This window comes from Dama dama, chromosome 3 (genome assembly GCF_033118175.1).
Source record: "Dama dama isolate Ldn47 chromosome 3, ASM3311817v1, whole genome shotgun sequence".
Classification (NCBI taxonomy): domain Eukaryota; kingdom Metazoa; phylum Chordata; class Mammalia; order Artiodactyla; family Cervidae; genus Dama; species Dama dama.
Window position 1 is genome coordinate 31929599 of NC_083683.1, and position 20853 is coordinate 31950451.

Below are 20853 nucleotides of genomic sequence, written 5' to 3' on the forward strand. Positions count from 1 at the left end.
GACAGGGGTGGATGATCTCCTGAGATGATTATCTCTCAAAATTATGATTCTCTGAATAACTGAATCAAATATTTAAATATATAATTCATTCCCATTATTTGCAATTCAATTAGCTAAAACAAGCATATACTGATTAGCAAAATGAATGTTATTAAATAGTTCAATTTTCCAAATTTTAATTAAGGACTCTTATGGAAAATGATATATGAGTAGGCAAGCTAAAATAAAAGTATGGGCTCTGAGTTCTGAATGATATTATTATTCCCCATAAATCAATAATTGAAAAATTTATTGTCTTTATTTTATATACCATTATTTGTTACATTATGAGATAGATTCTTCAACTATGTGTAAAAACAAATGTGAATATTTATCTTTTAGATAAAATTTCAAATTATGCTGTTAGGCAACATTTTCATTTCAAAACTCAAATGTTGTTAAGTTGTGGCTTTTTCTTTGTTTTTTTTTCTGTTTTGCTCTGATCTGATTTTTTTAAAATGGATACTATGTCTGGTGAAGTCCTAAAACAATAAACTAGCACCTAACAATAACATATTTATATAAAAATGTATAATTTAAAATTATATTTACATGTAAATGTTCCAAACCCCTCTGTTATTGTTTTATGTTGTCAGCATACGAGGAAACTGAGAGTCAGAGCAGTTAAACAAACTCCAATATCATTTTAGAGTTGCAGTCAGTGGGAGAGGAGAAATTCAAACCTGGATTTCTGATTTAAATCCATCTTCTTTTGACTTCACACACACACAAAAAAATGGAGAACACAGACATGATACAGATAGAGATAAATGGTACCCTAGCCAAAATAATTTTGTGTTCCCAGGTAATCAGAGGTTTCAGATGATTCTGTTCTTTAGTAATATTAAGAATTCATATCTGCAGTAGTGATGTGAAACCAAGTAATGTCTCTGTGAGTTAGATTAGGTGATGTGCTTCATTTTCTCTTTTGAATTAGCTGAATAATTGCTTCTGCTTTGCAATTGTCTTTATCCATAGAGACTTAACTTGAGATTCAACTTTCATTGCATGAAAATCACATTCAAATTTTTCCAAGAAAACCTGTTCAATTTTGTTCACCAAAATGATTGACCACTGTTCAGAAAGAATAAAATCTAGATAAAGCCAAGCACTGAGAAACTCTGATCCATGCAGGAATAGTTTTTCACTTTGTCAAAAAAAAGTTTATAATTTAATAATGTTTATGTGATTTTATATATGTATATATTTATATAATAAATGTCCTCTGCTTATACACACACACACACACACACACACACACACACACACACACACACATATGGATCTCCAGTAGTAAGTATTTTTAGAAGAATATGGGATCCTCAAATCTAAGACAACATACACAATACAATGGACTTAGCAGAGATACGGACATTAGAAATTCAAATGTAATAGAAACTTGACAATATAAACTTTTTACACATGATCTTGTATATTACATATTCTATATGTTTCTTATTGTCTTTGAAATGAAGTTTAACCGAGTCACAAATGCAATTAATTGCTGTCACAATAACAGAGAGAAAGTCATTTTAGTTAACTGGATTCCACATAGTATTTAAAGGTCGTGTGATCACATGGAATATAAAATCCTAGCACTTATTAGAGGCAAACTGCCCTTGAATGGTTTAAGCTGTTTCAAACCATCATGCGTCTGTGTCTGTAACATGTGATGCACAATAACCAGTTTTTGCCATCTGTAGTGTTGCCCTTAGCAACAGAAAAACATGTGACCGTGCGTATGTGACTCTGCTGGCCTGCAACAGTGTGTAGAAGGATTTAAGCAAAATGAAACAGACAGAAATATTGATCCAGGCAACTGGAGTTTTCAAGTGTATTGTAATGATCCTGCAGATTGTTAAGGGAAGAATAGAAAGAAGCAAAGAAAACTAACAGAGAAAACTCGAGTGAGACTAACACGGAGGGGTATGTGGTATCACAGAGGAGTGTGTTTTCCAGAGGTTGTTGTGAAACTGAATTTTAAAACGCACGTGTAGAACAGATATGATCATTCTGTTCCTTTGTCTCTGTCATTTTATAGTTTATGGCTAAATCCTGCTCTGCCTTGTTATGTGAAATGGGGTAATTCTAGAATCACAAACACCTTCCTCTGTCACCATCACAGTTAAGAACAAGATTGAGAATTGAGTTAGGTATCACCGAGTTCATTTAAAGACAGCTTAAATAATGCATTTTCAGAGATTCTTTTCTTTACATTTGTATTTATTTATTTTCGGCTGTGCTGGGGTTGTTGTTGTGCGTGGCTTTCTCTAGCCGCGGTGAGCAGGAGCTCTTCATAGTTGCGGAGCACGGGCTGTAGCCCGCTGGGCTCGGGAGCCGCGGCGCGCGAGCTTAGTTGCTCCATAGCGTGTGGGACCTTCCCTGCCCAGGAAGCGCATCCGTATCCCCTGCATGCGAAGGTGCATTCTTAACCATTGGGCTTGTATGAAACAACATGACGTAATCATGTCTGCTATAAACCATATATATATATATATATATATATATATATATATATATATTTTTATGTATAATGTTTTTATTTGAGTTTGGGAAACAATAAAACTAGGAGAGTGAAAATTCTGTGATTGCTATTAGAAGCAAACCCAGTTTACTCACTGTATTAGGAGCTCTGGGCTTCCCGGGTAGCACAGGGGTAAAGAGTCACCTGCCCATGCAGGATACGAAGAAGACGCAGGTTTGATCCCTGGGTCAGGAAGATCCCCTGGAGCAGGGAATGGCAACCCACTCCAGTGTTCTTGCCTGAAAAATTCCATGAACAAATGAGTCTGGTGGGCTACAGCCCATGGGGGGACATGACTGAGCAGACACGCAGAAAAAAAAAAAAACACATTAAGGACTCTGGCTATCCATGTATCTTCAATCAGAAAGAAAAAAATGCAGATGTGACAACGTAAGAACCAGTGTTAGAACTGTACCATGTAGACAAATATGCTTCTGGGTCATATCATTGTTCCATGTAAATCATGATGCATTTGATAGTCTATTATGAAGAGAACAAATCTCAAAAGGAAAAATATCTTCACTTTTACTATTTTATGTTTACTATCACAGAAAAGAAGAAATACATGAATTTTACACTGACCAGATAATATTCAAATTTACCACAGTAAAAAGAAATAGGTAAGATTCATTAGAAGCTGTAGGAATTAAGAATTTAGAATTAAGAATATATGTATATGTAATCAACCAAAAAGATAATGCAGGAGGTTGCGAGGGTAAAGATTTCTTAAGTATTATTATGGATCTCACACAGTACGAGGTGCTTTTGAAACCGCACCTCACATGGAACTTGAACCCACAGTCTTCAATTGAAATTGCACAACTTGTCTAAAGATTTAATAAAGTTCAGGTTCTTGATGTCTCCTCACAGAAGGAATTTAGTGAGAGGTAAAGTGATAGGCAAGATGTCGAAGAGGAACTAAAGAGCCTCTTGATGACGATAAGGGGGAGGATGAAAGAGCCAGCTTGAAACTAAATATTAAAAAAAACCTAAGATCATGGCATCCAGCCCCATTACTTCAAGGAAAATAGAAGGGGAAAAGGTGGAAGTAGGAACGGATTTCCTCTTCCTGGGCTCTAAAATCAATGTGGATGGTGACTGCACCCATGAAATCAGAAGATGATTGCTTCTTGGCAGGAAAGCTGTGAGAAACTGAGACAGTGTGTTGAAAAGCAGAGACATCACTCTGCCGACAAAGGGCCATATAGTCAAGGCTCTGGTCTTCCCAGAGGTCACATACTGTTGTGAGAGCTGGGGTATGAAGAAAGCAGAACACCAAAGAATTGATGCCTTTGAACTGTGGTGCTGGAGAAGACTCCTGAAGGTCCCTTGAACAGCAAGGAGTTCAAACCAGTCACTCTTAAGGGAAATCTACCCTGAATACTCATCGGAAGAACTGAGGCTGAAGCTGAAGCTCCAGTATTTCGGTCATCTGATGCAAACAGCTGACTCATTGGAAAAGTCCCTGATGCTGGGAAAGATTGAGGGTAGAAGGAGAAGGGGACGCCAGAGGATGAGATGGCTGGATGGCATTGACAATGCAATGGACATGAACTGGGGCAAACTTCTGGAGATGGTGAAGGACAGGGAGGCCTGGCGTGTTGCATTCCATGGGTTCGCAACGAGTCAGACACAACTGGGTAACTGAACAACAATTACAAGTAGATTTATTAATAGAGGAAGTATTATTAATACAGGAATGCTTGTGAAGAACACAAGTGGGCAAGCAAGAAGGCTCTGCCCTGAGAACTAATTGGGCTATATTTTCATAATCAAAGGAAAAGTGCATAGGGAGAGAACACCACCTTCTTCCTCTTTTTCTGAGTAGACATCAGGCTCACATCATGAGCTTCTCCTTCACATTAGGTGAAAGAGTGCTTGACCCTATATGGGCAAACCAGGACTGTCACAGAGCTTTTCAAATCAGTAGAAGGGTGGGAACATTTACTCAAATATGTTAATTAGTCATCTCAGGTTTCCATTTTATGTGGATCTTCTACTTTGGAAAGGCTTCCCTGATGTCTCAGAAGATAAAGAAGTGTTCCATCCCTGGGTCAGAAAGATCCCCTGAAGAACGGAATGGCTACCCACTCCAGTATTCTTGCCTGGAAAATCCCATGGATAGAGAGCCCAGTAGGCTACAGTCCATGGAATCACAGAGTTGGACATGACTGACGGATTACTTTCTACTTTGAAAAGGTGACTTTTCCTTATATTCCTATCCTTGATACATGTAGAAGTGCATGACCAAAGGATCATTACATTGTGATCACCACCAGGATGCAAGCCTCATTTTTTTCACTTAATGGCTTGGAGCAAATCTAGTGCTTTTATTTATGGTTTTATTGTTAGGCAAGCCTGCTTCATTTCTTGAAGTTCTGATAGTTTTCCTGAGTAATCATTAACTTATAGTGATCTCCCAAATTTCCCTAAAGCTCCCTCTCCATTTATAATCCCCTAGTGAAATTTCTAAAACTACCTGTGTAACTATACTCTATCTATATCACTTTTACATAATTTTATCTCATTTAATATTGATAATGATCCTAAAGGGTAGGTATTATTAAATCAAGTTTTTAGAAGCAGAGAGAGGAAAAGGTCTTTATTTTTGTCCCTTCTTACACCTATTAAGTGACTTATTTGAGATCCAAAGATAAAGTGTCCAATTCCTAATTCTTTGCACATTTTATTACTATCTTGATTAAATCATTGTAATACTAATTTAAATATATATCTACTTAAATATCTATCCAACTCAAATATTTAATATACATAATCAGAGGGTCCTGATTATGTCTCCTGATACAAACTTCTCCAACTTGCAGACTTTCCTAGATTTGAACAGGTTTTTCAGAACAAAACTGTGTTCACCTCTACCTGTCCCCAGGAAGTGGCACTAACATTTACCAGTACAGTGTTGCTATGGCATTATAAGAATATAAAATGTAGGTATACATTTATATATAAGCATATAAAATTTAGATTTAGCCTTTCATAATTTGCTTTGTTTATAAGAAGAGGATATTTCATACATTTGATGGTTCACTCTCGTGTTCCTCAAATCTTATTTGGCGAAAAGTTCCATGACAAATGGCTTGTTGGATGCAACCTTCAGATGGTAGAAGAAGCAAAGCTTACTCTGTAGCAAGATTGGTTGTTTAAATCCCAGATCATTTTATTTCCTAAATTCAGGTTGTTTTGCAAGTTATTTCATGGCCCTCTGCCTCAATTTTCTCATCTGTTTACAGGGTACCAAGTATTAGAGGTATTAGGTATCAAGTATCAGAGCCTCAGGGTCTGGATTAACACTAGAAACTCTATTAATCAAAAGTCACATGCTTTTGAAAAGCACCACAGATTTTTTTTTTTCCTAAGTAGAAAAAAAATGGCTTGCATTTTCCTCAACAGAACAAAAAAATCACAAGTTATCTACTATATTCTTATCTGTCCATATTCCTTTGCCTCTTATTATTTATTTTAGTTTTTGCTAAAATAAAATTTGTTGTGAAGGCTAAAGGAGATAATGTATGTAATTACAGTTGAAGAATATTCAGGATATAGAATGGTAAAATACCCAGAACTTTTTGAACCTTATTCTCACACAGTCATTATTCAATCTAGACATTTATGTTTCCCTTAAGAACAAGTATTAACTCACACTACACGATTATTAGCAAAATTTTCAAATTAGGAAGCACTGTTAAAGACACATTTGTAAATGTGGAATACATTCCTAAAGTCCTAGGAACTGATTTTAAAATCTGTACAAAGTTGAAAACTCACATATAAAATTATATTTCTATACTAAACTTTAGAGCTATATTTATCTTCCTCTTAGCTTGAACTTTTAAAATAATAATTCTAGGAATTATAAATACACATGCACATATGCTGATAAACATGCACACACACAGAGTATGCATGAAATTAGAATTTTAATTCAAATTTGGGGGTAAGTTATGGGTGATGGTTAGAATAAAGACTAAACTCTGTAACAAGGGACTAAAAACCAGAGTATCTTTAAAAAGTTCTTTACTTCTCTTTGAATTGGTAGTCTGTTTCTGTTCCAGAGCTGCTGTGCCATCTCCACTGTGTCAGAGACACAGATGTTTTCCATCTTGTTGCTCTCCCGCTGCTGGAACAGCGCCCTTATCTGCAGAGAAAAGGGCTTCCTAGGTGGCACTGGGGGTAAAGAGCCTGCCTGCCAATGCAGGAGACATAAGAGATGCAGGTTTGATCCCTGGGCCAGGAAGAGCCCCTGGAGGAGGGCGTGGCAACCCAGTCCAATATTCTTGCCTGGAGAATCCTGGGGACAGAGGAACCCACTGGGCTACAGTCCATAGGGTCGCCAAGAGTTGGACAGGACTGACGCGACTTAGCATGCACACACATACACAGAGCAAAAGGTAGTTCACCCCTTCATCTACATTCCATCCCTGGAAAGGGGAAACGAGAGATTGTGAAGGCATGAACTTTTCAGCTTTCTAAGAACTGCCTAGTTGTTGGAAATGTCACTTCCACTCATTTTCATTGACCAGAAACTAGTTATATCATCACCTTAGCTGCAAGAGAGATGAAGAAATCTAATCTTAGCTGGGTAGACATGAGTGAGTCCAGTTAAGACTTATATAGAAGTGGATATCTGATAGACAGAGTGCCTCATGAACTATAGACTGAGGTTTGTGACTTTGTACAGGAGACAGGGATCAAGACCATCCCCAAGAAAAAGAAATGCAAAAAGGCAAAATGGCTGTCTGAGGAGCCTTACAAATAGCTGTGAAAAAGAGAAGTGAAAAGCAAAGGAGAAAAGGAAAGATATTCCCATTTGAATGCAGAGTTCCAAAGAATGCAAGGAGAGATAAGAAAGCCTTCCTCAGCGATCAATGCAAAGAAATAGAGGAAAACAATAGAATGGGAAAAACTAGAGATCTCTTCAGAGAATTCTATCTCAAAGAAAATTAGAGATACCAAGGGAAGATTTCATGCAAAGATAGGCTCAATAAAGGACAGAAATGGTATGGACCTAACAGAAGCAGAAGATATTAAAGAGACGTGGCAACAATACACAGACAAACTATTCAAAAAAGATTTTCATGACCCAGATGATAACGATGGTATGATCACTCACCTAGAGCCAGACATCCTGGAATGCGAAGTCAAGTGGGCCTTAGAAAGCATCACTGCAAACAAAGCTAGTGGAGGTGATGGAGTTCCAGTTGAGCTATTTCAAATCCTAAAAGCTGATGCTGTGAAAGTGCTGCACTCAATATGCCAGCAAATTTGGAAAACTCAGTAGTGGCCACAGGACTGGAAAAGGTCAGTTTTCATTCCAATCCTTAAGAAAGGCAATGCCAAAGAATGCTCAAACTACTGCACAGTTGCACTCATCTCACATGCTAGAAAGTAATGCTCAAAATTCTCCAAGCCAGACTTCAACAGTACATGAACCATGAACTGGATTTAGAAAAGACAGAGGAACCAGAGATCAAATTGCCAACATCTGCTGAATTATCAAAAAAGCAAGAGAGTTCCAGAAAAACATATATTTCTGCCTTATTGACTATGCCAAAGCCTTTGACTGTGTGGATCACAATAAACTGTGGAAAATTCTGAAAGAGATGGGAATACCAGACCACCTGACCTGCCTCTTGAGAAACCCGTATGCAGGTCAGGAAGCAACAGTTAGAACTGGACACTGGAACAACAAACTGGTTCCAAATCGGGAAAGGAGTACATCAAGGCTGTATATTGTCACCCTGCTTATTTGACTTATATGCAGAGTCCATCATGAGAAACGCTGGGCTGGAAGAAGCACAAGCTGGAATCAAGATTGCTGGGAGAAATATCAAAAACCTCAGATATGCAGATGATACCACTCTTATGGCAGAAAGCGAAGAAGAACTAAAGAACCTCTTGATGAAAGTGAAAGAGGAGAGTGGAAAAGTTGGCTTAAAGCTCAATGTTCAGAAAACTGAGATCATGGCATCTGCCCCATCACTTCATGGCAAACAGATGGGGAAACAGTGGCTGATTTTGTTTTTTGGGGCTCCCAAATTACTGCAGATGGTAACTGCAGCCATGAAATTAAAGACACTTACTCCTTGGAAGGAAAGTTATGACCAACCTAGATAGCATATTAAAAAGCAGAGACATTACTTTGCCAACAAAAGTTTGTCTAGTTAAGGCTATGGTTTTTCCAGTGGTCATGTATGGATGTGAGAGTTGGACTATAAAGAAAGCTGAGCACTGAAGAATTGATGCTTTTAAACTGTGGTGTTGGAGAAGACTCTTGAGAGTCCCTTGGACTGCAAGGAGATCCAACTAAAGTCCATCCTAAAGGAGATTAGTCCTGGGTGTTCATTGGAAGGACTGATGTTGAAGCTGGAACTCCAATACTTTGGCCACCTCATGCAAAGAGCTGACTCGTTGGAAAAGACCCTGATGCTGGGAGGGATTGAGGGCAGGAGGAGAAGGGGATGACAGAGGATGAGATGGTTGAATGGCATCACCGATTCAATGGACGTGAGTGTAAATTCCGTAATTGGTGATGGACAGGGAGGCCTGGCATGTTGCAGTCCATCCGTTACAAGAGTCAGACATGATTTAGAGAATAAACCACCAACCCCAGAGCTCCATTTGGGGGTGCAGGGTGGGAAGTTCCCTGGGTAGGGACAGCAAAATGTTACTGTGGGCTTCAGGAAGAGGACGTAGGAAATAATACTCAATGTCTTTTCAGTATTGATAAGAAGCTACAAAGGATGTGTTGTTTATGACCTCTTGCTCTCTTTCCTTTAATAAGACAACACCCCAAAGTTAAACATAGCAAAAACTAAAACAAATAATAAGGTACAAAAGAATATGGACAGTTAAGAATAAGTAGATAAATTGTGATTTTTTTTGTTCTGTTGAGGAAAATGCAAGCCATATTTTTTTCTACTTAGAAAAAAAAAGTCTGTGGTGATTTTCAAAAGTATGTGACTTGATGAACAGAGATTCTAGCATTAGTCCAGACCCTGAGGCTCTCATACTTGATAGAACAAAACAAAATACGGTTAAGCTTTTGAAAGTCTAGTACTTTTTTTCCAAAAGGTATCATGTTTGTTTAGGATTAAGATGTTATAAATAATTGTGTAGTTGCTCTTAATTTTAATTTCTTTTTAAAACATTTTAATTTCTTAAACTTTGATTCAAAAAAAAAAACAAACATTTAGTGCCTGACAGCCTCTGCATTCAGTCTAAGCTCTGGCTGCACTATCTGAAGAATGAGCCTCTGTGTGGCTGCTCTCAAACGCATCTTCCCCTTGGGTTCTGAGGAGGTAACATCGCATGCTGCAGAGACAATGGGCTTCCTCCTCCCAGTAGAACATGTGGGCACAGGGAAGAGCGGAACTCGTAAATAAAATAAAAACACCATCAGTGTGAAAAATGAGAGATTAGATATAGATCAAGAAGGTATTAGTGAGTTGGAATGTCACATTGGAGAATTATTTCAGAAGGCATCAAGGTACACTAATGTCATATTTTTTAAAATAGTAAAGAACCTAAAAGACATATAAGATAGAAATAGAAGTGCATTGAGGTTTTTAGTATGGAAGAATTATTTAACTTGTAAGCAAGTAAGCCAAGCACATCTAAATGTATAAGTCATGAAAGTATAAAGCTGTGTTTATTTTTTTTATTGAAAACAAGGGGACAAAAAATAAGATGATTTCTAAGATTATTGTTAAACATAAAACAAAAGTCAAGAGATCAACGAAATGGGCATTTTTAGCTAGAAAAATATGTTTAAAGAATGACATATCAAATGACACTTGGACAAGATTTGGACAAGATTCATGACACTGTTTCAGAGAGGATTTCCTTTCTGACAAAAGATAGTTATCACACAAGAGAAAGAACTTGAGTGAAATTGAAGATGTGGTTAGCTTTCCACATGAGGCTACAATGAGTAATATGTTTAAAAGAAATTCAAGAGTTTCTACAAATAATTTCTTGAGGCAACATGATGCTGAAGTCACTAGTACTGCCACTGAGATTCACTGTGAGTTGGTTTGGAAATTATATTTGCTTCTGAATAGACAATTGAAGCCATGAAGAGATGGCAACATCTGACATGTTGCTATGGTAGCATTTCCTTCCCAGCTGAGGAAGCTATGTACAAGAGAGGATATAGGTCAGAAAGCATTTACACTGACAAAACAACTGCATCTTATAATCAAACTCTTTTGTACACGTCATATACCAAAGGAGATTTGTAAGTCCTAGTTTCAAGCTATTAAAAACAGACATCTTCAGAGTGATATAGCAAGCTACACAATGAGACACAGGACATTTGAGGTCAGGAGTACTCTCTTCTTTGCATATTGGTAGTTCAATTTTTAAAAATGGGGTCATGATAAAACTTTTTCCTATGGGTTTCATCTGAATTCCTTGAAATAGAGATGTATTCAACTGAAGAATTCTCCCAGAAGGCAATTCATTTCACAATAAATTACTCCAGGATAAGAAGAATCAACTCTACACTCAATAAATACTTGGGCCTTATTAATTCTGTACCCTTATTAATGACCAAAATTTCTGAAATGCAATTGAAGTCAGCTATAACTAAAGAAAAGGAGAAAATAAGGGTGAGAAATGAAGAAAGCGATGGAGTAAAATTAGTCAAATCCCAGATTTAGAAAGAATGAAAGGAAGAAATAACAAAAGTGTGAAAGAAGAAAGGAAGGAAAGATGGAAGGGAAAAGAAAAAAAGGGAAGTAAGGAAGGGAGGGAGGGAGAAAAAAAAGATATCAGGAAGTAATAGTCTCCCCAGTGAAGAATGAAGGTGGCATTTTCAAGACAGAGGATGAAATGAAAATTTGTAGTTTGCCTTCACCACATCCATCAATTCCCAAGCCATCAGACAAATCTAACTTTTCTTATCTGGGGAATTCACACTTTGTAGTTTTATTAACTTTGTTTTGGATGAGGTTAACTAAAGGCAGTATCTAGTAGGCTTAAACTAGTAATAGATCTCATTCTTCACTGAACAAAGTGATTAAGAGATAGGCAGATGATCCAATCTGAGTCAGTACTTATGTGTTCTTTGGAATTTCTAAGAAAGAAGAACTCTTTCAATAGTCTCCTGGAGTGGCAGTATAAAGACATGAGGTCTCTCCAGCCATATTAGGACCACTAGGCAAAAGCTTGAAGGTAGTAGAAGCCATCAGTTGAGACTGGGGATAGAGATACCCCAGAGAAAGATGAACCAAGACATGAATTGTGACATTTCAGCCTTGGAGCAAATCACAGCAGAAGGCAGAGCTGCCCATGGACTATTTAGTTGCAGGGACAATCATATTCTTGATTTTCCTAACACATTTTGAGTTGAGTCTTCCATTTCTTGATTTGGGAAAGATCCTGATAAAATTCCACTTACTTCTCAAACCTCCCCCCTCTACGAAGCCAAAGGAAGGAACTGAAGTAAGTGAAGCACAAAATAATGATTGTATCCTTGGGTTCAGAATCCATGAAAATCCCTGAAACGTGCTTTTGCAGCCCCCCATATGCAAGGCACTAGAAAGGATAAGAACATGAACAAGATGAGTCTGTCACGTTAAATGCACAGAAATGAGCAGGAGACTAGGATAGTTAACAGATGATTAGCAATGAGTTAGATATTTTCACGATTTACCAATGAGAAAACTGAGGCACTGAATCTAGGAAATTGCCTCAAGAGGTGCCAGAAGGGATGTGGGATAGAGCTGTGAAGCAAGACGCAGGAAGGAGCAGGAATCCCAACAATTAGTGTTAAGTACTATGTGTTGTATGTATTACATTCATCTCCCATATATGCCATCTGTTAATTGTTTTGTCTATTAGCAATACAAACAGTGTAACTGTTGTTACCATTAAAGAATAGAGATGCAGACATAGAGGATGACATGTGGACACATGGGGGAAGAGTAAAGTGTGATGAACTGAGAGATTAGGATTGACATATATGTTACACACTACCATGTATAAAATACATAATGGGAAGCTGCTTATAGCACGCAGATCTCAGCTCAGTGCTCTGTGATGACCTAGGAGGTGGGATGGGGTGTGGGGTGGGTGGAGGTCTTAGAGGGAGGGGATAAATGTGTACATATAGCTGATTCATGTTCTATAACGAAAACTAACACAACATTGTGAAGTAGTTATACTCCAATTAAAGAAAATATTAGATTATGTTCTGTCTCTGTTTCCTAGGAAACGAAATCCCTTGGTTTTCCTCAGTGATAGAAGTTTCTTGTTACTGATGGTGGGCCCTGATAGTTTATACTAATGACTTAACGGTAGAGCCCTAGTGAGCTTATACTAAAAGATGATTTAGGATGGTGTAAGCCACTGTAGAAAGACCAATCATGTGATTAAAGGGTTGGAGCTTTGAGTCACAAGCTACCAGCCAAAGTTAGAGAATGACTTCATTCAGGTAGCCGGTCAATTGCATCTGTGTAAGGAAACTGCAGTGAAAGTTCTGGGACTGGAAGCTCAGTGAAGCTTCCTGGTTCATGAATACACTGATATGATGGGAGGTTAAGATCCCCTGATTCCACGAGGAGAGGACCTAAACGCTCACTGTTCCTTCCCAGAACTCACCCTCTATGCCTCTTCACTTGAGTGGTCCTCTTTCTTTGTAATCTTCATAATAATACCATAATCATATGAACAGCATTTTCTGAGTTCTCTGAGTTATTCTTGAAAATTATTAAGCTTGAGAAGATCGTGAGAACCTCCAAATTTATAGCCAGTCAATCAGAAATGCACACGGCTCTGATGACTGCTTCAGTGTGGCTGGCATCTGAAGTAAGATTAATCTTCTTGGGACTATGCCCTTTAACTTATGGAGTAAAGACTAACTAACTTGAGGTAGTTTGTGCTAGAACTGAATTGCAGTACACCCAGTACTGCAATTTGGGTTTGGGTTTGAAATGAAACAATAACATAATACTGTAATGAAACTTCTGGGCCTTTACTAAAGCTAAGAAAAAACACTGTACCTCAAATCCAAGGGGTCTTTAAGGAAATACAGTAGTAGGGCTTCCAAGGTGCTGCTAGTTGTAAAGAATCTGCCTGCCAATGCAGGAGATGTAATAGTCCTGTTCAACTCCTGGGTCAGGAAGATCCCCTGGAGGAGGCATGGCAACCCACTCCAGTATTCTTGCCTGGAGAATCCCAGGGACAGAAGAGCCTGGCAGGCTAGGGTCCATAGGGTCACAAAAATTCGGAAATGACTGAAGCAAGTTAGCATGCACATACACAATGGTATTTAAGGAAAAATATAAATGTCTCCTTGGCTTTTTCTCCAATAAGGCATACCTGAAGAGTTTTAGGGAGTGGCTGGAACTTTTAGGGAACAGTTTGATGAGAGACTTAGGAAAAGGGTTTTCTACAGCTTCTAAATTAGAGCTACTTTGTTCACAGCTCATGATTTGAGGATGAAAACAAACATGAAATTTGGCTTCACACGAGGCAGCCAGATACGACTTTGCTTCTGCTCCTGGTTTTGTAATAGGGAAGAGTGCTTTCCAGATATTTTGCTTGCTGTCACAATCAGCTGAGGTAAGTGACAGGAGGGAGCTTCTGAGGCTCAAGGGATTATGTGGCTCCAGAGTCTGTAAGAAGTGGATCCAGAGTTTATCTTCAGGTTATTTAATTGCCACTTCTTATTTTTTGTGCCATAGTATACTGGTCTAACATGAGCTTTTGCTAAATCCATAAACAGGGAACATTTATTTACATATTCATTATTTATGATTATTTTTATGGCGCCTGAAAGAGTACTTCCTCAGTTTTCCTCCAGTCTATAATATTTTGCAAACGATCTCATTCCCCATGAGAAAAGGACTTTACCAGAAAACCAATAGCATTGCCAGGAAGTAGAGAGTGCTGATTTCATGTCATTGATTGTGATGTATAGTGTCCTGCACAGTCGTTAATATTTTCTCCAGCAAACTTCAGCCACACCAGAGCCAGCACAGATTTGGATGCTGAGAGTGAGTGAGAGATAAGTGTGGTTGTAAAAACTTACTTATGAATCATGAACCTAATTAAGTTTTAAAAAGAAGAAAGGTGGTAGGTGTGAATAGTGAGGGTGTGGAGAGGTCAGTGGACAGAAGGACTACAAGAGTAAAAGAAATGTTTTTATGGGGCACTTATAAGGGCAAAGTGGCAGGAAGTGTGGGCAGATGCCAAGATATTGTTCTGGTCTCATCTTAAGTGTTCTGAATCCCGAAGGCCAAGAAGCTCAGACAGCTTAGTTGGTTGGATTTACAAGAAAAGATTTATAGCTCAAACACTGGTAGACTCAGAAAGTGAAAGTGAAGTGGCTCAGTCGTGTCCGACTCTTTGTGACCCCATGGACTGTAGCCTATCAGTCTCCTCCGTCCATGGGATTTTCCAGGCAAGAGTACTGGAATGGGTTGCCATTTCCCTCTCCAGAGGACCTTCCCGACCCAGGGATCGAACCTGGGTCTCCCGCATTTTAGGCAGATGCTTTACTGTCTGAGCCACCTGGATAGACCCAGAAGTAAACACTAAAACTCAGTATATTTTAAAATCCTACAGACTGAAATGGGTAAACTTCTTACTGCTGTGACTATTTTGTTCATGATTTATTTTGAAGTTATTGGTAGTATTAGACAAATTTTCATGTAACAATATATGCTGTACACTGTCATGTCAGACTCTTTGCAACCCCATAGACTGCAGCCTGCAGGGTTCCTCGGTCCATGGAATTTTCCAGACAAGAATACTGGAGTGGGTTGCCATTTCCTCCTCCAGATGATATTCCAGACCCAGGGACTGAACCCGTGTCTACTGAGTCTTCTACATTGGCAGGCGGTTTCTTTACCACTGAGCCACCTGGAAAGGCCATGTAACAGTATACTAGACCTTTTAAAACAGTGCTCCCCAAGGCATTCCTGAAATCAGACACAAAACAACTTACCCCATTCCACCTGTTGCTCCAGGAGATTGGAGGTCAGTTCAGTCACTTAGCAAGACATGCAAACCCTTTCCTCTGTCAGTCTGTTCTGTCACCCCCACTTGATGGTCTCAGCCAAAGGGCACACCATGTACATTCCAAAGAGCAAATAGGAAGCCAGTATAGTATATTCTTTAGATCTATTATGAAGCCAGTATAGTTTGTTTCATAAATCTATGAATAATGTTATTTTACAGTGTGCTACATACAGTTTTAAATATTGAATCACTTAATTCTAGATTAGTAGTACCTACTCTGTAGGTTCACTTTTCATTACATGCATTTTTTCAAGTAAATTGAACTATAGAATTTACTATAGAACTGAGCCTTGCTCAAGGTTATAGCTAGTAAGTGGCATGATTTAAGCCCAGAACATCTGGCTCCAAAACCATGCACTAACCCTTTTCTGTCTCTCAGTGGCCCTTAAAAAAAATTAGGCTTCTGCCAGTGGGAGAGTTGGAAGAGGCACTCAAGGAAATGAGAACAAAATGGGCAAACATATGGAGAGGAATAGCTATCATTTGAAAATTTCAGTGTGCTCAGGCTTATTTGATGATGGAATGGAATAAGAGTAGAAATTGAAAATAGTTATGAGTAATGATATAAATTACTCTAATAAAATGCAAAACAAATATTTTGGGTGAAGGTGAGAAATTTCTGTGTATTGACAGCATCCTTCCTGAAACTCAAGCCCTTGGCTAGATATGAAATTCCCCTTTCCAGGGAGTGTGTTGAGGGTCTCCAAGACCAGTCCAAGTTCAGCGATTCACTAGAAGGACTCCCGTGACTCAGGATGTAATTTTACTCCAGGCTAAGAGTTTTTTACAGTGAAAGGATACAAAGCAAAATCAGAAAGGGAAAATATACAAAATGTAGGGGAAACCAGGAACCAAGTTTGGAGAATCTTTTGCCTGTGGAGTCACACAATACCTGGAAAGCCCATGGTTCTAGCAGAGGTTCAGTGTCCAAGAGTCTTACTAAGGACTAGTTATATAGGAACCCTGTCTAGCACATTTCCAAATTCTAGAATCTTCAAAGGACAGTAGGGCTTCAGCATGAACCACATTGTTTGTACAAACTGTTAGGGTACAATGAGACATTCTTGTCACGTAAGGAAGTTTCACATCACTGTTGGGAACTGTTTATCAGCCAAGTTCCCAGGTGCAAGCTAGAGTCAACCTTGCAAGCAGAATTTTCTGTAACTAGACAGTCTCAGGCCTACTACACCCTTTCCTGCACAGAAGGTCTCCAGAGAATTTATAAGATAAAGGATATTGCCTTTTATTCCAAGTATGGAATCCCAAGTGAAGGATGCATCCATGTTCTCATTAATAAATTAATTTATTTCATATATACTTGTGATATGATGGAGACACTAAATCATAGTACTCAAAGTGGTCTATCTGTAGACAGTTGTTGAGGCCTCGGGCTGAGAATAAATAGCTGCAAAACACCTTCACGTTCAAAAGTATAAAGTAAGCCATTTTGCATGTCTTGCAGAGAGGTAGTGCCAGTAAGTTGGGTAAACCTTAGCCTACACCCTACTTTAAGGGTTTACAGGGTGGTGATGGTGGAGAACTTAAGGAAACCCATATGCTCAGAAAAATGAGAGGACTCTTGGTTTCATCCTCATGGTAACACATGAATTTCCATATAGAAACCTAGGGAAAGAGAAGGCCCACCAGCTATGGTTGTAATGCTGGGGCTTGTAGATTTTAATTTAGAGAAAATAAAGATAGGTAATATTTCTGAAAGAGCTGAATTTTCTGATGAAAAGTTCACTTCTGACACAGTGTCTATAAACTAAATGGAAAAATCAGAAATAGTATAGAAAAAAGGTATGATTGGCTTTAAAACAGACCAAAACTGAAAGATGGAAAAATGATGTGGACAATATTTCAATGAATATGGATGAATATGTGATATGATAAATATCATATAATAATATTTGTAATAAATTGGTATGATGGGATGCAAGGTTATCTGTTTCTTTTGTTTAGTAAGTATTACTAATGCACAGTTATATCCAGGAATAGTCCAGGCAGGTTGGATTTGAAAGAAAATGTCTATACCAGAAACTCAAACATCAATAGACATAAACGTATACACTAAAACTCAGTATCTTTATATCATAGACTCTTGAAAATAATACTCTCAATGTTGGGACTATTTTGTTTGTAACTCATTTTGAGGTTGTTGGTAATGTTTACCAAATTTTTTTGTATAAGTACTCCCCAGACCTTTCAAAACATGTATTTTTTAAGAGAGAAGAAATTATTATAATCTCAATAGATTTAAATTTGTGGCCCCATGACATGCCGGCCATTTTTCATTCAGTGGTATTTAGACACATTAGATAGTGATATGGGTGTCCCTGGGGCTTCAGTGATAAAGAATCCACCTGCCAATTCAGGAGTCACGAGTGTGATCCCTGGGTTGGGAAGATCCCCTGGAGAAGGAAATGGCAACCTACCCTAGTATTTTTGCCTGGGAAATCCCATGGACAGAGGAGCCTGGTGGGCTACAGCCCATGAGTCGAAGAAGAGCTGGACATGACTCAGCAACTAAACAAGAACAACAGATAGTGATATGCTGTGCGCTGAATTGCTCGGTCGCATCCGACTCTTTGTGACCGTAGCCCACCAGGCTCCTCCGCCCCTGGGGATTCTCCAGGCAAGAATACGGGAGTGGGTAGCCATTTCCTCCTCCAGGGATCTTCCCAACCTGGGGATCAAACCCAGGTCTCCCTCATTGCAGGTAGATTCTTTACCATCTGAGCCACCAGGGAAGCCCAGTGATATACTTACTACAATGTGAAAGTTGCTGATTTGGTTGTTAAATTTGATGTTGTTGTTTAACTCTTTCCCAATACTTTGTGTTTGATTTTTCCATAATAATGAAATACATTTCAAAATGAAAAAAAATAGCATATCCTCTGGAGTGAAATACAATAAATGAATCAATAGTTAACAACTTACACTAGAATATCAGTTATAAAATCTGATTTATCCACACTATGGGTGGGTAAATTTTCTATACTGTAGAATATTATCATGAAATGACTGATTTTTTTTCATATAGTATCTTCTTTCTAATTCTACTGCATATAATTTAAATGCTATTTATACACATACATTTACAGACATAGTAAACCAATTTTCTAATTTAAAAAAACTATAGAGATTCTTACATATTCTCTGATCTAGTATCTTTCATACTTTTTCTCTGAAATACAATGTGAAACTTTATTAATTAATGAATTTAGCAGTTCTGAATGTTTAATTTCATAAACCTTTTCAGACATTCAGGAGGATGTCTGCTGTACTTGAATGCAATTAGTAATAAGCTTTAGTAATTTTCCACAATGATTATTACACACTTTTGTTTTCAAATTACAAATGTTCTTGTCAAAAAATGTTTCCTTTTACTTTTGCTCCAAATATTCAGAATACTAGCAAAAGCTTCATCTTCAGATAATTTGATTTGTCAAGGAATAGCTTCTGCTGCTTCTGGTTTTATCATTTATATGGTACTAAAGCCTATTTAAATTCAATGAATATTAACAGATTTACTGGAAATATGCCATTATCCTCTTTCATTTAATGGGTGACTTCAAAAGAAAAAGGACTAGACAAGAAAAATAAATAAAGGAGGTTAAACAATGAAATGTAACAGGTAGTGTAAAGATTTAGAGTGTTTTTTTTTCTTTTGTAGTCTTATATCATGTCAGTGAAAATGTTAGACTTTTGTGTTTTCTTCTTGCCCTGGGCTCTCATGTCCCTGAAGAATTACTCCCTTAAAATCAGAGAGAGAAAATAAAGACATACTCGCATTTAAACAAATACTGCAAACATTAAGTAAACAGAACTGTCTGTGTTCTTTTAAAATTTCCTTTCAGTGGAATCCTGTTAAAGAAGTTTTTGTTCTGCCAGCATCTCTCATTCAGGTGCCTTGGAGATAGGAGGTGCGGGTGGCAGAGACTAACCAAATGAGCAACTATTATTTATTTGTCCAAACAAACTTGGACAGATTATACTTGTGATAGCCTCCTGGAAGGAATCAAAACCACTGACTACAGAGTCAGACAATCTAAGAGGGAAGTAGAGTTTTTGTTTGCTTGTTTTGTTTATTGTTTTTGGCCACTCCATGCAACCTGCAGGATCTTAGTTCCCCACACCAGGGATGGAACCCATGCCCCCTGCAATGGAAGCGTGGAGTCCTAACCTCTGGACCGCCAGGGAGTTCCCAGTAGTGGGGTTTTAACTGGTGGCATACTAAGTAATCTGACCCCCCAAAAATCATTAACCTTTGTTGACCATCTACATTGTGAAGTAATGAGCAAGGTTTTGGAGTTGCAAAGACTCCAAATATCCCTAGCCTTGAGTTTCTTGCAGATTAGTGTGGACTGCAGACACATCACTTTAGTAGGGCTTTCAAGTGTTAAGTGTTAAAATAAACTTGCTTTTACCACAGTCTTCCCCATTTCTATATATGATTTCTCCATTCTTCCAGCTAAGTCATCTTTGACTCCTCTTTTTTCTCATATCTCTGCATTGAAGCTGCAGGCAAATTCTGATGACTCTACCACAAAACATGTTCAGAATCTGACCATCTCTCACCAACTCCACTCTCTGGCCAAACCCACTATCATCTCTTATTTGGATTATTAAATAAAATCCAATCTGTTCTCCCCACTTCCATTTTTGGGCCTTGTAAGTGTATTTTCAATATGGCAACAAGACTGCTCCAATTAAAATATGTCTGATGGTTTAACTTGTACAAAACCTGCCATTTGCTTCCCATTTCACTCAATACACTTCCCATTTCACTCCCTGCATCCCTCCCAGACTTCAAGTCTCCCCGCTCACTCCACTCTCCCCGTACTGGCTTCCTTGCCCTTCCTTGAGCTTAACATGCTCACTTGCACCTCAGGTCCTCTCTCCCTTCCTATTTTGTTTCCTCTTGCTTGTAGTACTCTTTCCCCTTATCTTTTCACCTCCTTTGGTTCTTCACTCAGAAGTCATTTTCTCCATGAGGCCACCTTAGCACAGCCTATCTCAAATTACAATTATCCTAATTCCCCAACACTCCTTATTCTACTTCCTGATTTATTTTTTCTCTATAGCACTTCCCACCATCTGACATCATAATTTTGTTTATGTGTTATTTGGGTCTATTGAATTGAATGTAACCTTCATGACTTTTTTGTTTGTTTTGTTTTACTTGATCCTCTTTCTCTAGCACTTAGAAGAATGCCCAACAGATAGCAGTTGCTCAGTAAGTA